The sequence below is a fragment of the Capsicum annuum genome, unplaced genomic scaffold, assembly GCF_002878395.1.
Source record: "Capsicum annuum cultivar UCD-10X-F1 unplaced genomic scaffold, UCD10Xv1.1 ctg3903, whole genome shotgun sequence".
In the NCBI taxonomy this organism is placed as follows: domain Eukaryota; kingdom Viridiplantae; phylum Streptophyta; class Magnoliopsida; order Solanales; family Solanaceae; genus Capsicum; species Capsicum annuum.
In genome coordinates this window covers 146,036-164,785 of record NW_025846214.1, presented here as the reverse complement: position 1 = coordinate 164,785, position 18,750 = coordinate 146,036, and positions in this window count along the sequence as shown.

Genomic DNA, 18,750 nt, shown 5'->3' with positions numbered 1-18,750 from the left:
TAGGCTTGGGCATGTGAAGCCATTCCCCCCCCCCCCCCCGAAAGCATTTCAAGGATTACCCAAATAAGGTTTCTTATCCAAGGATCCTTAGGTGGTTAGCTGCAGTAGAGAGCAACAAAAAAAATATTAACAAGACTGATCTCTTTGACCTTCCGGATGATGCAGTACGTCTTCTTTCAACTAAAATAATTTGCCTCAAAGAGAAATATTGAAATAGATGTTCTATCTGTTGCGATAGATGGGTCGTTTGTTGCAACAGATTGCCCGTCAATTACATCTGGTGCAACAGATGGGTAATTTGTTACGATAAACGATTCATATTTCACAATAGATTAGCCATATATTGCTCTGGTCTCTGAACCCTACTCAATAGATTACCCATCTACTGCAAATTATGCAACAGATATGTAATTTGATGCAACATACTATCAATCTATTTCAACATACAGATCAGCTGTTGCGGTAGTTAGATCGTCTGTTGCATAAGTTGGATGTGTTAACATAACCCGAGCCCCATGTAACCATGTAACCCAACTGACTGCAAATTCTTATTTTATGATTTAAATTCCTCCTATCTTTTTTATAGGTTGTGCATCCTTGGATCGTGCCTACCATTGATGAGCTGGGGATGACTTCTTTTCTTACTCTAGGTTTTGTTGGTACAAAATAAGACCCAACAGTGGAGTTAATAAAGAAGGAATTGGATGAAGCAACATCCATAAGAAGAGCAGTTAGGCAAGGTCAGCCTAATGTTGAAGCTCTTCACGACCAACCTTAAACTGCAATAGATCCTGGTGCTTCTTCTGGGGGTGTTGCTGGTGGAGTTGTTTGTGATAGTGGAAGCCATCCTGCTTCTGTTTCTGCTGCCAGTCGTGATTATGAGCATGTTGGTGCTCAGCAAAAAATAAATATGTTTGAAAACATCCCCTGCACAGGTCCTCCCTCTCACCCCTACACCGGTCCCTCCCACCCTTACAATGGTCCCTCTCAGCCCTCCCCACCCTCATATTCTCATTGCACATACAAAGTGTGCAAGGACAGAGAGGATAAACTCCTTGAAAAGCTAGAGGCTATTGCTGAAGCTGCCGAGGAGTTGAAATCTAGGAGGGGTGTCATACTATCCAACAAAGTAAGGGAGCCATGCACTCCTACAGTGGAGGTTAGGAGGAAGATAGGAATAATTGGACAAATTCTCTCCATTCTGAAATCAGCGAAAATTGCAACTCCCCCCGCTCCAATAGTTGTTGAAGTTCTGGGGCCGCCGAAGAAGGTGGATATATTCGCGATGCTTGGCAAGGAGAAGAAAAAGGAACTGGAAGAATTCATCAAGATGAAGGTTCAAAAAGAATACTCCATGAATAAGAATCTACGCAGCAGATGTGTAATCTGTTGCAAAAACTTGGTATTCTGTTGCCACATAATACACCTCTGTTGCATAAGTTGCGTTGGCTGGGTAATCTGTGAACTGATTCAGGAAACTCTCTGCATCGGATTCTTTCGACTATATTTTTATTCCTTACAATTACCAATTTATTTAAAAATTGTCTTCTTATACCACAATATGTTGATGAAATTCTCTGCCTCATGAGGGGCAGACAATTAGTGTACCCGGATACTTATGATGCTACGATAGGATAATGGACCTCAACTTCTACAATAATTTCAAGGATAGGTACGCTAAACTTTGTAAGATAGCCGATTCTGGTGGCCCGAGATTTGATCAATTAGTTTCTACGTTCCAATGGGATGAAGAAACGATTAAATTTGTTAGAGGGAAGAGGCCATATCCACATGGCAAGAGCTGGGCCAAGGCAAAGAGAATCCTTGCAGTCATGAGCGTGGATTTCACATATTTTCTCACTGTTGAGATACTACTATACGAGGGAAAGATTAAGGTTTATGACTGCAACTTACCTGTCTTCAGCGAGAAGACGTTTTTAACCCACATGAAGCCACTCTTCAAGTTATTGCCCAAGTTGTTGACGCAGAGTAAGCTGAAGGATCATTTGCCGGCTGAAGTCTTGGCGAAGGAATCATGGGCTTTTGAAGGTCGAAATAAGAACATTCATCTCCCAAGAAATACAACCGGTGTAGCATGCGGACCGTACTCGCTTGCATACATAAAGTATTTGCTGACCGGCACACAAATGACCAGTATGTGCGACACCGTTGTGGAAATGATGCTATGGGTCTGGGTATATGGGGTACTAACTAAATTGTAGTCGTTCAAAAGTCAGACTGTCGTAAGCCCGAAGTGCTTCTTTGCTCGCTTGCAGCGCCTCGACTCGAGTGCAAGCAAAGAACCTAACCAAGCAAATCGAATCTCCTTGACCCGGGCACAGCGAGCAGTTTCTATAAGCTTGCATAGTGCTCTTCCTATTTGTTTGTTTTCTCGGCTTTCCAGGGTATCTAATCCTGTTCGCTCCCCATGCTTTCACACCTCAGCCGGAATTTAAAGAACCTAAAGGAGCATGAGTCATATATTCCGTGTATAACATGTACAAAGATAGAGACGAACACGATAATAAATTTTTATTTCAAGCCAATTCACTTTACATGTAGTGGCAAAAATTTTTATGTCTGGCCAAGTTGAATTTTTATAATGCAACAGATTTTATATCTGTCGTAACAGATATAGTACCTGTTGTGATAGATTGATTATTTGTTGGAATAGGTTGGTCATCTGTTGTATTATGCAGATGTTCCCAGTCTATCTATCGCAACAGATATACGATCTGTTGCAACATATAACTTATCTGTTGCAACTGATCGGTAATCTGTTGGAGCAAATAAAAAAGGTAGGAAGACCTGTTATATAATTTCCCTCAGATGACCTACGTGTTGCATCTCATGTTGCAACATTTATCTAAATCTATCTGATAAGATATGTCGTCTATTGCAACAGATGTATTATTTATTATGATATTTGAATCTAGTACTCCATTTAAATTAATATGTTCCAAACTAAGGATTAATTATATTCATAGACAGAATAAAATAAATTGAAGCCTTCGGAAATTGCATGAAATAACTCAACAAATAAATGAAATGTAAAAAAAATCATTATGGGTACAAACGATCTACTCTACAAATGAGTCAAAAAGTGAAACCATGGAGGATAGGTTATTACATTGACGGACTCAAGCTATACATATCTAATTAATATGGACAAGTTTTTCTTCATCCGATGCTACGGGATTTGGCTTTGGTCGTTGTGGATCTTTAACGTCGGTTGCGTACGGCTTTTGAGCTTTCGCTTCTTTGTATTTCCATAAAAGAGAAGCATATCTTTTGCGGAGTAATCCGGCATCAAGTCTATCATTTGGTACTTGTAATACATCGCTCAAATACTCGGTATAGGCGGCAACAAAAGGACCGCAATCCCTGCATTATAAAAAATAGATAATCCATATCTTGCAGTTCATGCAAACGTTGTGAAATTTGTGAAATGAAACTAAATCATGACACTTAAACTTACAGGTTACCAATGATTTGTTGAGCAATTCCGTCAAAATATTGTACATCAAATAGATTAGCCATTTTATCCTGGTATGCTTCAATCGTCGACCAATCAGTACAAACCTTTTAGTCTAAACATCTCCTTTGCAACATCGAGTCATAAACTCGGATGCACCTCTCTTTTAGAATGACGACAACCAACACCCAATGGAATTCATCACCACAATTGATTGGCTTGTACACTTCATCGACTAATTGCGAAGGTAATCCAGCCGGAATGCTAAAACCTTTGATGATTTTGATTAAGCATTCCTCATTTTGGGAAACTTCTGGCTGCTGTTGACAATACCTATCATAGACATTATTGAAGTAAATTTTGTACAAATAATTGCCTGTTGTGTATCTGTATTGTTCTTGTGTTTGCAACTTGGCCTTCTTTCGGAGGTAGTAAAAATGACATCGATGTGCTGCACATATTATCAAATATTTTAGATTACGTGATGAAAAAAGCAATATGTAGATGCAATTAAATAAAGTATTAATTAATAGTAATATGTAAGGCATTTAAACCTCATCATTCCAGCAAGTTTGGGGCTGTGACATCAAATAGAACCAATTCTTCATTACGGGATGTGCAACAACAAAGTTGAACATATCAAAACCAAGACTCGATTCATTCATTTTGTAGCGCTCGTCATTTTATTTTTTACATGATGATTTATATGGGTTAATGTCAGGTGATGCTTTAACAGTCCATCGGTAATCCATTCTGAATGGTCGTTGATCAACTATGTTAGTTTTTCTAGAGCCTCGTCCAAGATATTGAACCCTTTAAACAGGTACTTCTTTCATTCTCCTAAACTGACAGACTCCATTTTTTCTTCATCTTTGGAAGTAGTTGATGGATTATCAACTGTGATATTATGCTCTTCGGCAGTAGCTGTGACATCCACCTGAAAAGCCATAATTGTTAATGCTAAGTAGATATATACAACAGATTTTCCATCTGTTGCAACAGATGAGTCTTATGTTGCATCAGATGGATTATTTGTTAGGATAAATTTGAACAAGTAAATCAGAGCAGACTCATCTGTTGCAAGTTGCAATAGATGAGTCTTATGTTGCATTAAATGGATTATCTGTTGGGATAAATTCGAACAGGTAAATCAAAGCAGTACAATAATTTTGAACAGATGACCCATCTGTTGCAACATAAGACTCATTTGTTGAAATAGATAATGAATCTGATACAACAGGTTAGACAACTATTGCAACAAATGTATATATCTGTTTGATAATTTTCAGCAGATGTATCATCTATTGAAACAAATATGTGCATGTTTGTTTTTTGGAACAGATGATATACATTTACCTGCATCAGCTCATGCTGCTCTTCTGTGGCCCTTGCACACTGAACATCGATGCAATACTAAGACAGAGGCATTGCAATCTTGCTTTTTTTGATGATTGATGATGCCTTGGAAGTGTCTTTCCTTCTCCTCTTTGCCGCCTTGATCTCTAGTAGAATGTCTGGATATGAAATCCTCTTTAATAGAATGACACCCCTCTTAGATGCCATTTTCTTTACAGAAGTAATTAGTGCATTAATAGCATTAATCACTCCATCGTGTTTCATATTGCAGTCTTGACATTTTCATGAAGAACATTCGCTATATGCGGCAAAATCTGGAGAAAAATCTGTACAACCATTATGATCATAATCATAATGGCTTGTTGTTTCAAAAACTGTAAGAGGAGCATCATTAGCCCCACCCTTCAAAATTATTTTTCTTGTGATGGCTGTGGCTCCAGACAATTCTATTTTTATTCCATCAACGACCTTAGGGTCCGATAAAGTTTGTACAGACCGTAAAGTAAGAAAAAATGGCATCTTCAACTCTCGATTGGTTGGAACAAGCCACGGATAGACAATCTAAAATAAATCGGTACATATATTAAGAATGATGATGAAATCATTTAATCATTAATTAAAACAAAAACTTGATTAGAATTGGACTTACTGCTTCCTTGGGGAGATTGAAAAGATCAAGAAATTTTGAATTTTTATCGGTTTTGACCTACAACCATCTCAGAATTCTTAGACAGAAAACTTCTTCCTGGTAGTTCACTTGTTGTCTCAAATAAGGAATGACTTCAAATGCCCAAGCCTATAACATAACGCCAATAAATCAAAAGCATTATTGAATAAAAAAATGATGAATCATATCATGGTAAAAAAAATATTTACCATGAAGGCACATGGAAAGCCATATTAGTTGACTGTTTTTGGCGTTAACGTAGTTAACAAATATTCGACAGTCATTTTGAAGCTTTTATAACCCCAAGGATAGCTGTTAAATGCCTCAAGATCCTCGGAGAGATTTATTAAACCGAGACTTATGTTTTTGTTAACGTCTCTCACCCAAAGAACATTATGTACAAACCAAACCAAGCACAATGATTGCTTGTGCTTCTTTGAATGTCCTTTACCTTTCAACGCTTCTATCTGATTTTTGTTTTTGAAGCTTGGACCAACAATGGACACCAGGTCATCGCAATTACTTGATTTGCCTTTTCCTTTGTTGGGTGTGCAGGGTTCTTTTTTTGGGTCAGAGTAGGTATAACTTAAGAAGGAGAAGGAGGATAACATTTTAGTCTGGTAACTATGGCAAACTCTTTCCAACCAAATCAAACAGGCATGCCACAGTAATTTATCCACACCTAATCCATCTTATCTTTGTTTTCATACATAAAGCTGCGCTTGAGAAGATCATATACCATTTTCATCTAGAAACGAGCATTATCCTCCAACAAATCGAGATATTTCCCAAAGCAACTTTCCCTGAAATAAGAATCCAATTTTTATTCTCGAAGTATTTTTCTAAAGGCATCGAAAGATTTTTTCATGACTGACTTAACCATGAGATCACCTATTAAATCTGTGGCACCATCGCACTGTATTCTCACAGGATAACGATTAATGTTGTAGGTTTTGAACAACTCTTTGGCGGAAGGGCTATTAGCATTTGGGTAATCTCTTTTGAAAGATTTCTCCTCCCCGTGTTCATTATTTTCTGCTCCTGATTGAGATAATGCTTGTAAAGCAAGCTCATAGAGTGGTGGATGTAGCTGAGCTGCTGCACTTGTTCCTTTACTTGGACTTGATTCGATTTTTTTCTTTTGGGAGCCATGTTATCTTAAATTAACAGGAACATAACATAGATTATAATTGATTAGTGCATAACATTAATGTAACAGTTCCAATAGACAACTAATCTGTTGCGCCAGGTATGTTATCTGTTACAGCATATAACCAACCTGTTGCAACAGATGAGTAATCCGTGGGAACCATAAAAATAACACTAATTTGTTGCACCTGATATTTTATCTAACGCAACAAATAACTGACCCGTTGCAACGGATGAGTAATCTGTTGGAAACCATAAAAACAGATCACTAATCTGTTGCACCAGGTATTTTATCTGTTGTAACATATAAGACCTGTTGCAACAGATGAGTAAACCATTGGAAAAAATAAAAATGAATCACTAATTTGTTGTACCAGGTATGTTATGTGTTGCAACATATAACCGACCTGTTGCAACGGATGATTAAACCGTTGAAAAGAGTAAAACAGTCCTATCTGTTGCAAAATAAAGAGTAAACCGTTGGAAAGAATAAAAACAGATCACTAATTAGTTATCTGTTGGATCAATATTATTTAGATTTCTTCCAAACAGAAGAGTCTTCTATCGCAACAGATGAATGATCTGTTAGATTATTCACCTGTTGCATCAAATTTTCATAAGTTGCATCAGATTTTCATATGTTGCATCATATGTTTCATCTGTTACATCAAATGTTTCATCTGTTGCAATACCATTTTTACCAAGACAAACAACAAATCAACCCAGCAACACCAACACATCACACACACACTAAGAACATCAACTGTGACAAAAGATCAACAACAAATTCGAATTAACAGTACGACAACAAGAAGAAGAAATGACAAAAATTAGGGTTTTATTCAATCCACATTTCAATACTAGAAGAGTAGTTGGCTCAAGTTCCTCTGTTTCTTCATAATTTTTTACCTGTGAAAAGGAAAATGGGACAACGAAGAACTCGAAGTTGTTGTCGTCGGAGAAGTCTTCACGTCGATTGATGGTTGAAAGTCGAAAAGGAACACGCCCGACTATTTGTCGCCGGAGGTTGAAGGGAGAAATTTTGCAGAACTGTTGGTTGGGAGAGAGTTGAGAGAAACTGGAGAGAGAGAGTGGTTGATTTGGATTGAAGAGGGGTGTGGGTTGGGTTGATTTGTAATTTTGAAAAGATTAGAAAGTTTTGAAAATATTAATCAAGTCCACAATTAACTTAATCAAGTTTCATAATGATGTTTGACCCTATCTGTTGGTCAATATCACCAATCCTTCATTCAAGACTTAAAGACACCTTTCCTTCAATTTTCTCATGACACTTTATAACCCATAAACATCAAATCCTAAATGTGTCTTATATACTCGTCCAAGTATTTTTGTTATTTGCAGATCCCTATACTAATTTCTTCTATGTAGTGATTTGATAATGTTTAGTAATTAACTTTGCATATGAATGTAGATGAAGATGTTAATTTAGATAACTTCATCAACCAATTCAAATATGGTTGACAATGTGTTGGTACTGAATATGCAACAAGTTATCATAAAATTATGTACTTTCATATAATCATATATTATAAATGTTCATAAATTGGCAATATCTATAAGTGAATTTATATTGAAAATCATTTTTCTCAGATAGGTTATTTAAGGGTTGGGTTGGGTTGGCCATTTTAATGCACTTTAAAATAAAGGGCTCACCCGTCCACCGTAGCCTACCAAATTTCTTGACCCACAGAATTTGAACTGATTAAATTGGGCTAATCCATTCCGACAGCTTTAATAGATTCTTTCTTGAATCTTTTTATTAATGGATATTTTTGTTAGATACTCACATATTTAACACATGTTCCATAATATATATGAGAACACTGAAAATGAAATAAAGTAAAAAATAAATTAAAAATTTTGTGATAAAGGTGAACCCTTCTACACGCTTGATATGCTTTTTACTTGTTGAGAGTGGACCACTGATGAATTCTTGCACATATTTGATTTGTTTTTACTTGTTGAAAATGAACATTGATTCATATCAATTTTGTTTACACTTCATGTATAATTTCTTTCACCTTTCTTATTTGTTAGAGTTGAGCCAAAATAATTAATGGGAAAGTCAAAATACAAAGTAGTAAGCACACGATGAAATTAAAGAAATTTAATATATAGTAAGATATACACATAAAAATAATTATTTTATCTATTTATACAGTGTAATTTTGACGAAGAGGTCTCAAATAACACCCCTAGAAAACGAGTTTTTAAAGCTATTTGAGATGCAAAACTAGGAAAATAGTAATTTAGAGGTTACCGAAGCAAGAATGGTAAAAAAAACCCTTTGAAATTATGACTTCTGAAGCTCCCAAGTCCCAAAATGGTGAAAATCGTAAAAAGAGGATTTTATACTATTCAGGTGAACAGTACCTTGCGATCACAGTTCCCACCATGCTATCATGGGTGTCGACGTAGATCAACATTTAAGTTGTTCCTCGCGATCGCGAGAGGAGGGTCTCACGACCGCGATGGTTAAACTCGACCCGATCCATCGATTTACTTATCGCAATCATGATACCACCACCATGTGATCACGATGAAGACAGTTATTGAGGCTCACATACAATTGTGAAGAAGGGCCTGATACACTAAAAAAAATGCACCAACAGTTTGATGTTTTTGGAAAATTGTCCTGATTGAACCCTCAGAATTCGATTCAGGTACTATAGAAATAAACCAGATATGCAACTAGGACACTTTTGATGTTCCGAACTCAACGGAACCATCAAATTTACAAAAAGAGGTCACTTATAATAGTTTAGCCCCTCGAGACCCCCTTAGGCTTAAATTAACTAGTTTCCATCAAAAGCTTCAAATACAAAATAAAGGCTTGGAACTCCGAATTAACTATGCTACTAACCTAAAATCGATATTCAGAATATAATGAAACTATCCAAATCACCATACGACGCTCGAAACATGAAATTTTGACTGCAACTAAACTCATGACTCTAAAAGCCCTTAAAGGTCTCAAACTCACCGAAAACACTCTCGAACACATCAGATACCGTATCAACCAACTCCACAACTCACAAGCAACATATAATAGCGAAGTTAAAATATAAAAAAATAAACACATGATATAAAGTCAAAAAAAATTAATATATGCCACTATATATACCTAGAGTAATTGTTTTACCTATCTAAAAGTGCTATTTTCTAACGAAAGCACCTCAAATGACACCCCCGACAAGGAAGTCTATGCCACCGTCCAATACAATCCAAAACCGTTTTAAAAAATAATTAAAAAAAGAAGGTAAATGTAATATTATAATACAAAGAATGTTAGTATTATGAACCTAAATTATAGGGAGGTCAGAGAAATTATCTTTATCTTATTTTAACATCTAACAAAAATGTTTTAGTAAAAACGTAGACATAAGAAAAAATAGAAAGACAACATACGAAAAAAGATAAATTAAGCCAACAAAAAACTAGTTGAGAAGTTATCGATGTATGGATTCTTGTTCAATAATATTAACACGTTTAACATATTTCCCATAGAATGGGCACTAAAATTGAAAGTGATAAATATGAAATTTGAACTTTTATGGTTGAGTTATATTAAATTATTTGTTAATATAGGATTTGTTTTCACTTGTTGAGAGTGTACCGCTAAAATTTTATTTTTAATCTTGTTTACCATATATTGGAGATATATTGGTTTTTATGTATCGTACACGAATTAAGGCGTTAGATGATATTTGATTGGAATTAAAAAAAAAAGTATTCTACAACCACTAAAAATGTAAGTGATAAATGAAAACTGAATTTTATGATTGAATTATACTGTATTCATTCATGTAGATTTGTTTTCACTTGTTAAGAATGGATCACTAAACTTTTGTTTGTTTTAATCTTATTTACGAGATATTGGAGTTTATATAATTGGAATTATGTATCATACACGAATTAAGAAGTTAGATAATATTTGATTAAAATTTCAAAAAGACCTTTTGAGTTGAAGCCAAAATATAGTAGAACCAAAGGATAATAAAGAAAAAATATTTTGTCTAATTTTGACTTGTTTGAAATTGAGACTTTAGGAAAAAAAAAAGAAGTAAACATTATTTAATAAGTTACTAGAGAAGGTTGAGATTTTTCGTTCAATTTTCATTCTCATCACTCCTTCATATATATATAAATGTACTTCTTTTAACTTTCTATATGGTGTAGTTTTCTAACGAAGGGAGGTTAAATGACACCACTTGGACAAGGATGACTCTGGTCGTACCAAAATCCTCCATCACACACATTATCACACCTTATCTAGATCTAAATACAATTTAAGAAACTTTGATTTTATGCTATATGTTTCCTCTATAAATTGTGCACTTTGAGGACTTTATTTTCACATCAACCAAAATAAGAATATCATACAATATAACTCACTATTCTTCTTCTCTCTCTCTCAATGGCATTGAAGGTTGTAATGGTGATGTTCCTTGCAATGCTTGTGTTGACAGAACATAATGCTATGGCCCAAGACGACCGTAGGGCATTATGTGCGGCACTCTGTGCAGCGAAGTGCTTAAAAAGGCCGGTGTGCCTAACTCTGTGGGGAAAAATTAGCAATACTACCCACTTCTAAAACTATTTTGTCATTTATCCACTACAATTATTTTTGATTTAATTTTTAGGGTTAGCGTATAAAAAGTTGGAAAAAGTTAAAAAAGTGGGGTCCACAGGTAGGCCAAGGGATCATTTCATCATTTTTATAACTTTAGAAATTTAATATAATATACTAACACCCTCCACTTATTTCAATACTCAAAAAAAAACCTCCTCTCTCTCTCCTCTTCAATTCTCTCAACTCCCGCTTAAGAAACCGTCATCTCAAAATTGTCATTTTCGTTTCTTCTTCTTCTCGAGTTGCTAAGGGGTCGTTATTGGTTCGTAAGGTTAGTTAAAATCAAGTTGCGATCATTTCTAGATCCATTTAAATGGGTTTCTTTGCTAATCGATTCGTAGTGATGTAGTAAATTGAAATTTTTTTTCGAATTTGGTTGATTAAGGAGTTTTGGTTTAGTTTCGATTTTTTTTAGCAAAGAAGTGTTGAATGGTGGGATAATCGTTATTTGAAGAGTTATTTTGACATTTTGATTTGAACGGTGACCTATTTCTGTCCGTAGACCCGTGGTCTATGACATCGACCCATGGTCTATGAAATCAAAATGTCCTAGATTGAAATCAATTTTTAGACGTATGAAATTCTTTTAAAATATGGTTGCTGAAATAGTGGAAATTGAAAGATTAATAGCTAATTAGTTTGATTAGGTGCACTAGTTTGATTTTTAGAAATTATTGTTTTTTCATACTGTATGTTGGATTTTGGTTCAGTTATTAATGTGTGTAGTGAACTGTTTGATGGTGGAAGAGTTATTTTGGCATTTTGATTCAAACAGTGACCTGTTTGTGTCCGTAGACCCGTGGTCTATGAAATGAAAATGGAAGATTTGTTCTGCAGGTGTAGATTGTGCTGAAAATCGGTAAAAAGTACATCCTTCCTAAATGTAAAACTAGTACCGCTTCTGATTCTGCTGGTAGCAGTAGAAAAAGAAAAACTGAGGCAGTTGGAAATGTCTCAAAAAGGAATAAAAATAAAGAGTCGGTGTCTAAATCAGATTCGAAGTTAAAGGAGATAAGCGACTATATCAATTTTGATGAAGATGTTGCCAAGCACAGTGCGAGTAATGACAATGAAGAGAGCGAAGATAGTGGAAGAAACAGTACTGATGGGATAATGATCCCTTGTCCGTGCCATCTCTTTCAAGGTTCATTTTCGTGGAGAGGTATGACCTTCGAACGATAATGGACGAGGTCGGACTTTTTCGGCAAAGATATCGTTCAGATCAAGAATGTCTTCTTATCGAGAATTTCAGCAAGTTCTTGTCGACCAAGAGTTAAAGAAAAGATTCAAACGATCCTATTTTGGACACCTGAGAAACCTGCCAGAACATCTCAAGTTCAATGGGCAGTTGGTCCATTATTTGCTGTTGCGACACATCAAGAATGATAAGAAGCACCACGAGATGTGGTTCTGCGTTAACAACAAGCCTGCCTATTTTTTCTTGAAAGAGTTTTGTTTGATCACGGGGCTGAACTGCTCATCATACCCCAATAAATAAAAAATAAAGAACGTGTTAGCAAAGGGGGAGAATTTTTGCTTTAAGGTGACGAAAAATAAAAACATTACGGTGGCCAACTTGCTACACCTGATCAGAGGAAATAAGCTAAACGAGGACCAGAAGTTTAAGTGTTGTTTACTGTGGTTCTTGCACATCATGTTGCTTGTAAAAGATTCGACGAAGGTTGTCGATGTGAAATTGATTCGAATGGTCAATTCTTTGAGTTTCTTCGAGAATTATCCGTGGGGGAAAGAGACATTTCAACTGACCCTGGACTATCTAAAGAAGAAAAGTGACCTGAAGAAGTAAAAAAAGTATTTGATGAGAAGCAGGAGGTATCCTATGCTCTATTTGGATTTTCCTAGGCATTCATGGTATCTAGCATAAACCCTTTAGTGAGTTTATCATAGATTATTTGTTTATTTATACTCTGTCATAGATTCTGAGTTCTTTTTTCACTGATGTACTGCTTACAGGTTTGGATCTACGAGGCCTTTCCTCATCTTGAAAAATTTGCTGGAAAATCAACGGATGAGCCCTTTCCCATTTATCGCATCCTCAAATGGCACACTATAAAAAGTAACCAGATAATCGAGGGCGACCCATTCAAGTACAAAGAAAGAGTTACCGAGGTATGAACTTAATTTTTATTATGCAATAATACTACTACTATTGTATCGAATGTTATGTAATTGTTAATCGATATTTTGTAGAACGTGCACCCGTATATCATCCCTACTCTTCGTGAGATGAAGATGGATTACATTATTTCCTTTGAGCCATATACGGACGAGGAAAAGAATAACATCCTCGATGGCTTAAAGAAAGAGTTAGAAGGGGTGACTGTACTTATTTCAAATGAGGACAATGATGATGACTGATATTTGGGTGGTAAACCCATTGAAGTACGCGTTGGTGATGATGATACTCCGAGCACCTCCAAAGATGTAAAGGGCACCTCATCTCCTGGGGATCTTCATAAGCGTGTTGCTACGCTCAAGGAAGCGGTGTTGTATATTCCTGCCTATATTAGAGAGAAAAGACTGAAGAAAAAGGAATAAGATAAGCGATAACACGAGCGAGGTAACTTCATTCAATAATTGATGTTATTAATGAATTTTCAACTTTAAATATTAGTAACACTTTGTAATATGATAATATAGTGCATGTGGACCTCCGTGAATCAGAGAGGAATGAAGAAGGAAAAAAAGGAAGCAAAATGGATGAGTTGGCCTCTGTTGTGGCGGGAGAGGAAAAAGAAGAAGAAATGGAAGAAGATATGTGCCAAGAAGAAAGTTCAAAAGAAGCAGCTGCAGAAGCAGAAGAAGCTGAAAAAGAAGCAACTGCAGATGTTGAGAAAAAAAAGAAGAAGCACCAGCCGAAGAAGCACCAGCTACTGCAGATAATGAAATAGAAGGAGAAGAAGGTAAGCATGAAGAAGCAGCTGTAGCTACTGAGAAAAAAGAAGCTGAAGTTTACCAAAATGATGTGGTCATGGATATCGTAGGTGAAATCAACAGTAATATTTGTGTTGATGAGGAAGATAGGGAAAAAGATATTTAAATGTTAATAATGTCAATTTGTTATTGAATGATCAGTAGTTAGGATCGGACAAATATTTTTTTATTTGATAAGTATGAAAGTTTAAGGATCTGTTGGTAGGATATTAGAAACATTATTTTATTTTATGGTAGTTGTTATGATTCTGCACTAAATCTGTCTCTATCAAACTAATTAGTGGCATGACCATTTGAATATGCAGGGTGTTGTCATAGTTGGTACAGTGTATGGTTAATGTCATAGAATGCATACTTAATCTTTCGTATACTGAATGCGTAGTCTATCATTATCATGCTGGTCGGTTTTAAGCTGACGTGTTGTTTGATCGACCATGATTCTATCAAAAATAGTATTAACATAATAGAAAAATAGAAGTATTATTATTTATTCAATATCACTACATCCATGCTACAACTTTTCAAAGAACGAATACTAGCATTATAGCACATAACATCATTTTTAGGCCATTATCCTTTTTTTCGGCCAAAATTAATTTTTGTTTTAATTGATCCCTCTCTATTTTGGTATCATGTAGCAACACTTTATAGTGATCCCTCTGTTCTTCGGCTTCTTTGAACAAAGTCATAAGAAAATTTTTATTTTCGTCGCATTGTTGGAGCCTTTGTAGTAGATTAAATTTTGCCAAGCCTTGAAAATTTGATGTCTCGGGTCCCAGACTCAACGTTGATGGACTGGTTGGAGGTGATAGCTCATCAAGCTATTTAAAAAATGAGCATGCACCATTATCCTAGAAAAAATAATAATTACATAACGACTAGCTTAAATTCATAAAAAAGACACACACAGCTCATCTTCGCAATTGCACAATTATAAAATTTGCGACCTGGATTTGAGTTCGTACGTTACGTCCTCAGAACAGCTGCATTCCCACAATGAAAAATTAGTGAATTTTTAGAATTGGATGTTTGAGAGTCTTGAGACATTGTAGAATTCTTAAAAACAAAACAAAACGAATGAAGTAAAATAATGAGGGATGACCGACCTTATATATGAAGTAAAAATGAAGTGTTGACACTGAAGGATTATAAAAGTAGCGATTTATTACCGTTGGAGCAGTAATTTTTTTTGAACTGGTGGTGACACTTAATAGACCGTCACAGATGATGACTTATGTCAGCTATCGATTTATCTAGTCTACCGTAGACTTACACCTTCAGTAGTGAAGCGATTGATCTTCTGATTATGCGTAGAATACGGTGATCTATGTTCTCATATATAGACCATCACTTGGTTGGTGGAAGAAAATAATTAGATTAAAAATAATTTATATAGATAATCATATGTTTTGGGGTTGGTGGAAGAAAATAATTAAATTAAAAATGATTTAAATAAATAATCTTGAACTGTTGGTGACACTTATAGACTCCCATCGTTGTTGACCCATGTCAAAATCATGTAAAAAATATACTTGTGCTTTGAGGGTCCATCGATTGGACTGGTCTACCATAGACTTACACCTTTAGATGTGCGTCTATTGATATCATGAGTATGCGTAGACCACGTTGATCGATGTACACTGCCATAGACCGTCACTTGGATGTAGTTAAAAAATGAATATATAAATTAAAATTAAATGTAGTGTTGATTTCTACACATGTGAGTAAGTGTAAACAAGACACACAATCATATTAGAGCTTGTACAAAGTGAATTAAGAAGTGTGTGGATGGGTAGTGGTTGAATGTTCAATATGCTACGAGTAATGTTTATCAAAGCACAAGTATGTATTAAGGATATATATTGTATTTGATGACTACACATTCCACATACTCCTTCCATCACCACCCCTAAATCAAAATAGTGTGTGGAATGTATAGTGGTTGAACAATCATTATCCTCAATACAATGTATATCCTTAATACATACTTGTGTTTTGAAAAACATTACTCTTAGCATATTGAACATTCAACAACTATCCGTCCACACACTTCTTAATTCACTTTGTACAAGCTCTAATATGATTGTGTGTCTTGTTTAACTCACTCATATGTACAAAAATCAACACTACATGTATTTTTAATTAATTAATTAATTTATTTTTTAACTACATTCAAGTGACGGTCTATGGCAGTGCACATCAATCAACGTGGTCTACACATACTTATGATATCAATCGATGTACATCTAAAGGTGTAAATCTATGGTAGACTAGTCTAATCGATGGCTGACTTAAGCCATGATCTACTACGTTCTATTAAGTGTCACCACCAGTCTATAGACTAGACTAATCGATGAACCCTCAAGATTATCTATTTAAAACATTTTTATTTTAATTATTTTGTTACACCATCCCCAAAATATGTTATTATCTGTTTAAATTATTTTTAATTTAATTATTTTGTCCCACCAGCCCCAAAATATGTTAATGTCTGTTTAAATCATTTTTATTTTAATTATTTTATTCCGCCAACCCCAAAATATGTTATTGTTTGTTTAAATTATTTTTAATTTAATTATTTTGTTCCACCAGCCCCAAAATATTTATTGTCTGTTTTAATTTAATCGGTGACGCATTGACTCACATGCTCTTCGATCGACTACCATACAAGGTTGATGAAAGACAGAGTATATGATTCATGATAGACTATATATCACTTTTTATAGCAACTTGAAAATAATCAAGTCAAATACAGTACTGTGAATTGAACGAGGCATACATATTTGAAAGTTGTGTCTGTACAGAAGAATAACCTCCAAAATAAAAAAAAGGATCATAACAAACATGGTAAACATAATGTTCAAACTGAAACTTGTTCATTAAACTGAAACTGAAACTTACATTAAATTTGTTCATTGCATTACTGAATAAAAGTTACATCAAAAGGGGAAAAATGGAAGAAGCTTTCTTCCAACAAAGTCCTACTGAGAAAGCTTCTTCAACAATGAACAAACCAAAAAAACTTAACAACACAAATAAAATAAAAAAGTAATCTAAATTATAGGGATGATGGGGGTGATGTAGTCATTGCCGTCCATTCCAAGACACTCCAGAATTGTTTGGACAAAACGAGCAATTCGTCAGAGCTCACGCTCCAAGTAACGGTAGTCTTCTCCCAGGTCGTAGAATAGTCTGTCAAAATCATTTCAAAGTAGAAGCAAATCATTGTGACGAGGGAGAACTCGTCTGATTGGGCGAAGGGGGATTCTGCGATCAGGCATGATTTTTGATGTTTTGGGGAAGAAGAAGAGGGTTTCTGACGTTTTGGGTTTAGGGAGAAGTGAACGGTTACGTAAAAATAGGGCCTGTACTTATAGAACTATAGATGGCGTCCTTTCATATATCCAACCAATGGTCAGTCGATGCATGTGGGAATAGAAAATGCTTAATTTGTGTATACCAGTGTTTTTTCTTGAGAACAGACATGTTTGCATCTTTTAATTAATTGGGAACAGGAAACAATGATTCAATGTATCTATTAGAGAGATATGGCAGTGTAAATACCTACATAGCATGTTTGATGATTAATCATATAACCAATATATATTATTTAATAGACCGTGTTAAACATATACCATAGAATGCATGTAGTCTATCGTAGACAAAGCCTTAAGTTGATAACAACTGAGCGTCAAATTATACTGAAATACACATTTATACCCCAAAACAACAACTTTACAACTGAAGCAAAATAAAGCCTATCTATGATTTGTTGGCCATGCTACACGTGGTTCTTTTGTGCCCAGATTTCTTGCATATTGAACACCTATTCCTCCTTTTGGACTTGAATGTCTCATCGATGCCGTTAGTGTGTTTGAATTTCTTCCTTCCGAGTTTGGGGTCGTAAGAAGGTGGAGAAATTTTAGTGTCTAGCAATTCTTGTGGCACATTCCATTCGGCTTCTTGAGGGATAACGTTAATTGCTTTTGAGTATTCGAGGAGGTAACTTGCAGCTTTTAAATTGTCGAAGAGTACTCATAGATGAAGTTTCCATAACCTACGCTATCGCATACTTTGGTCGCAAAGCTGCCATTGCATGTTCGTATGACATTTTCACCAAGTCAAATTTCCAACAAGAACAACTCCTCTCCAACAGATTGACCTTGGTAGTAACGCTATTGCCGAACACCGTATTCTGGTCAAGAACCCCGTTTGGATTATCACATATAAGGAATCGCTCGCACTTTTGTTATCCCTTAGGATCTTTTCCGCACAAGGCACAAATATGTTCTTTTTACCATCGACATAGGTAAACCGCTCCCTAAACTTTTCACCAAATTTTTTAGCAATTGAATTGAATATGTACAACACGGGGTACTCTCGTTCATCCATCAAAATCAAGTTGAGCGACTCGGCAATGTTTGTGGTCATCACATCGTACCTATTGCCCGGAAAGTGTGCTCTACTCCATTTTTCAAAACCAAGCACATTTTC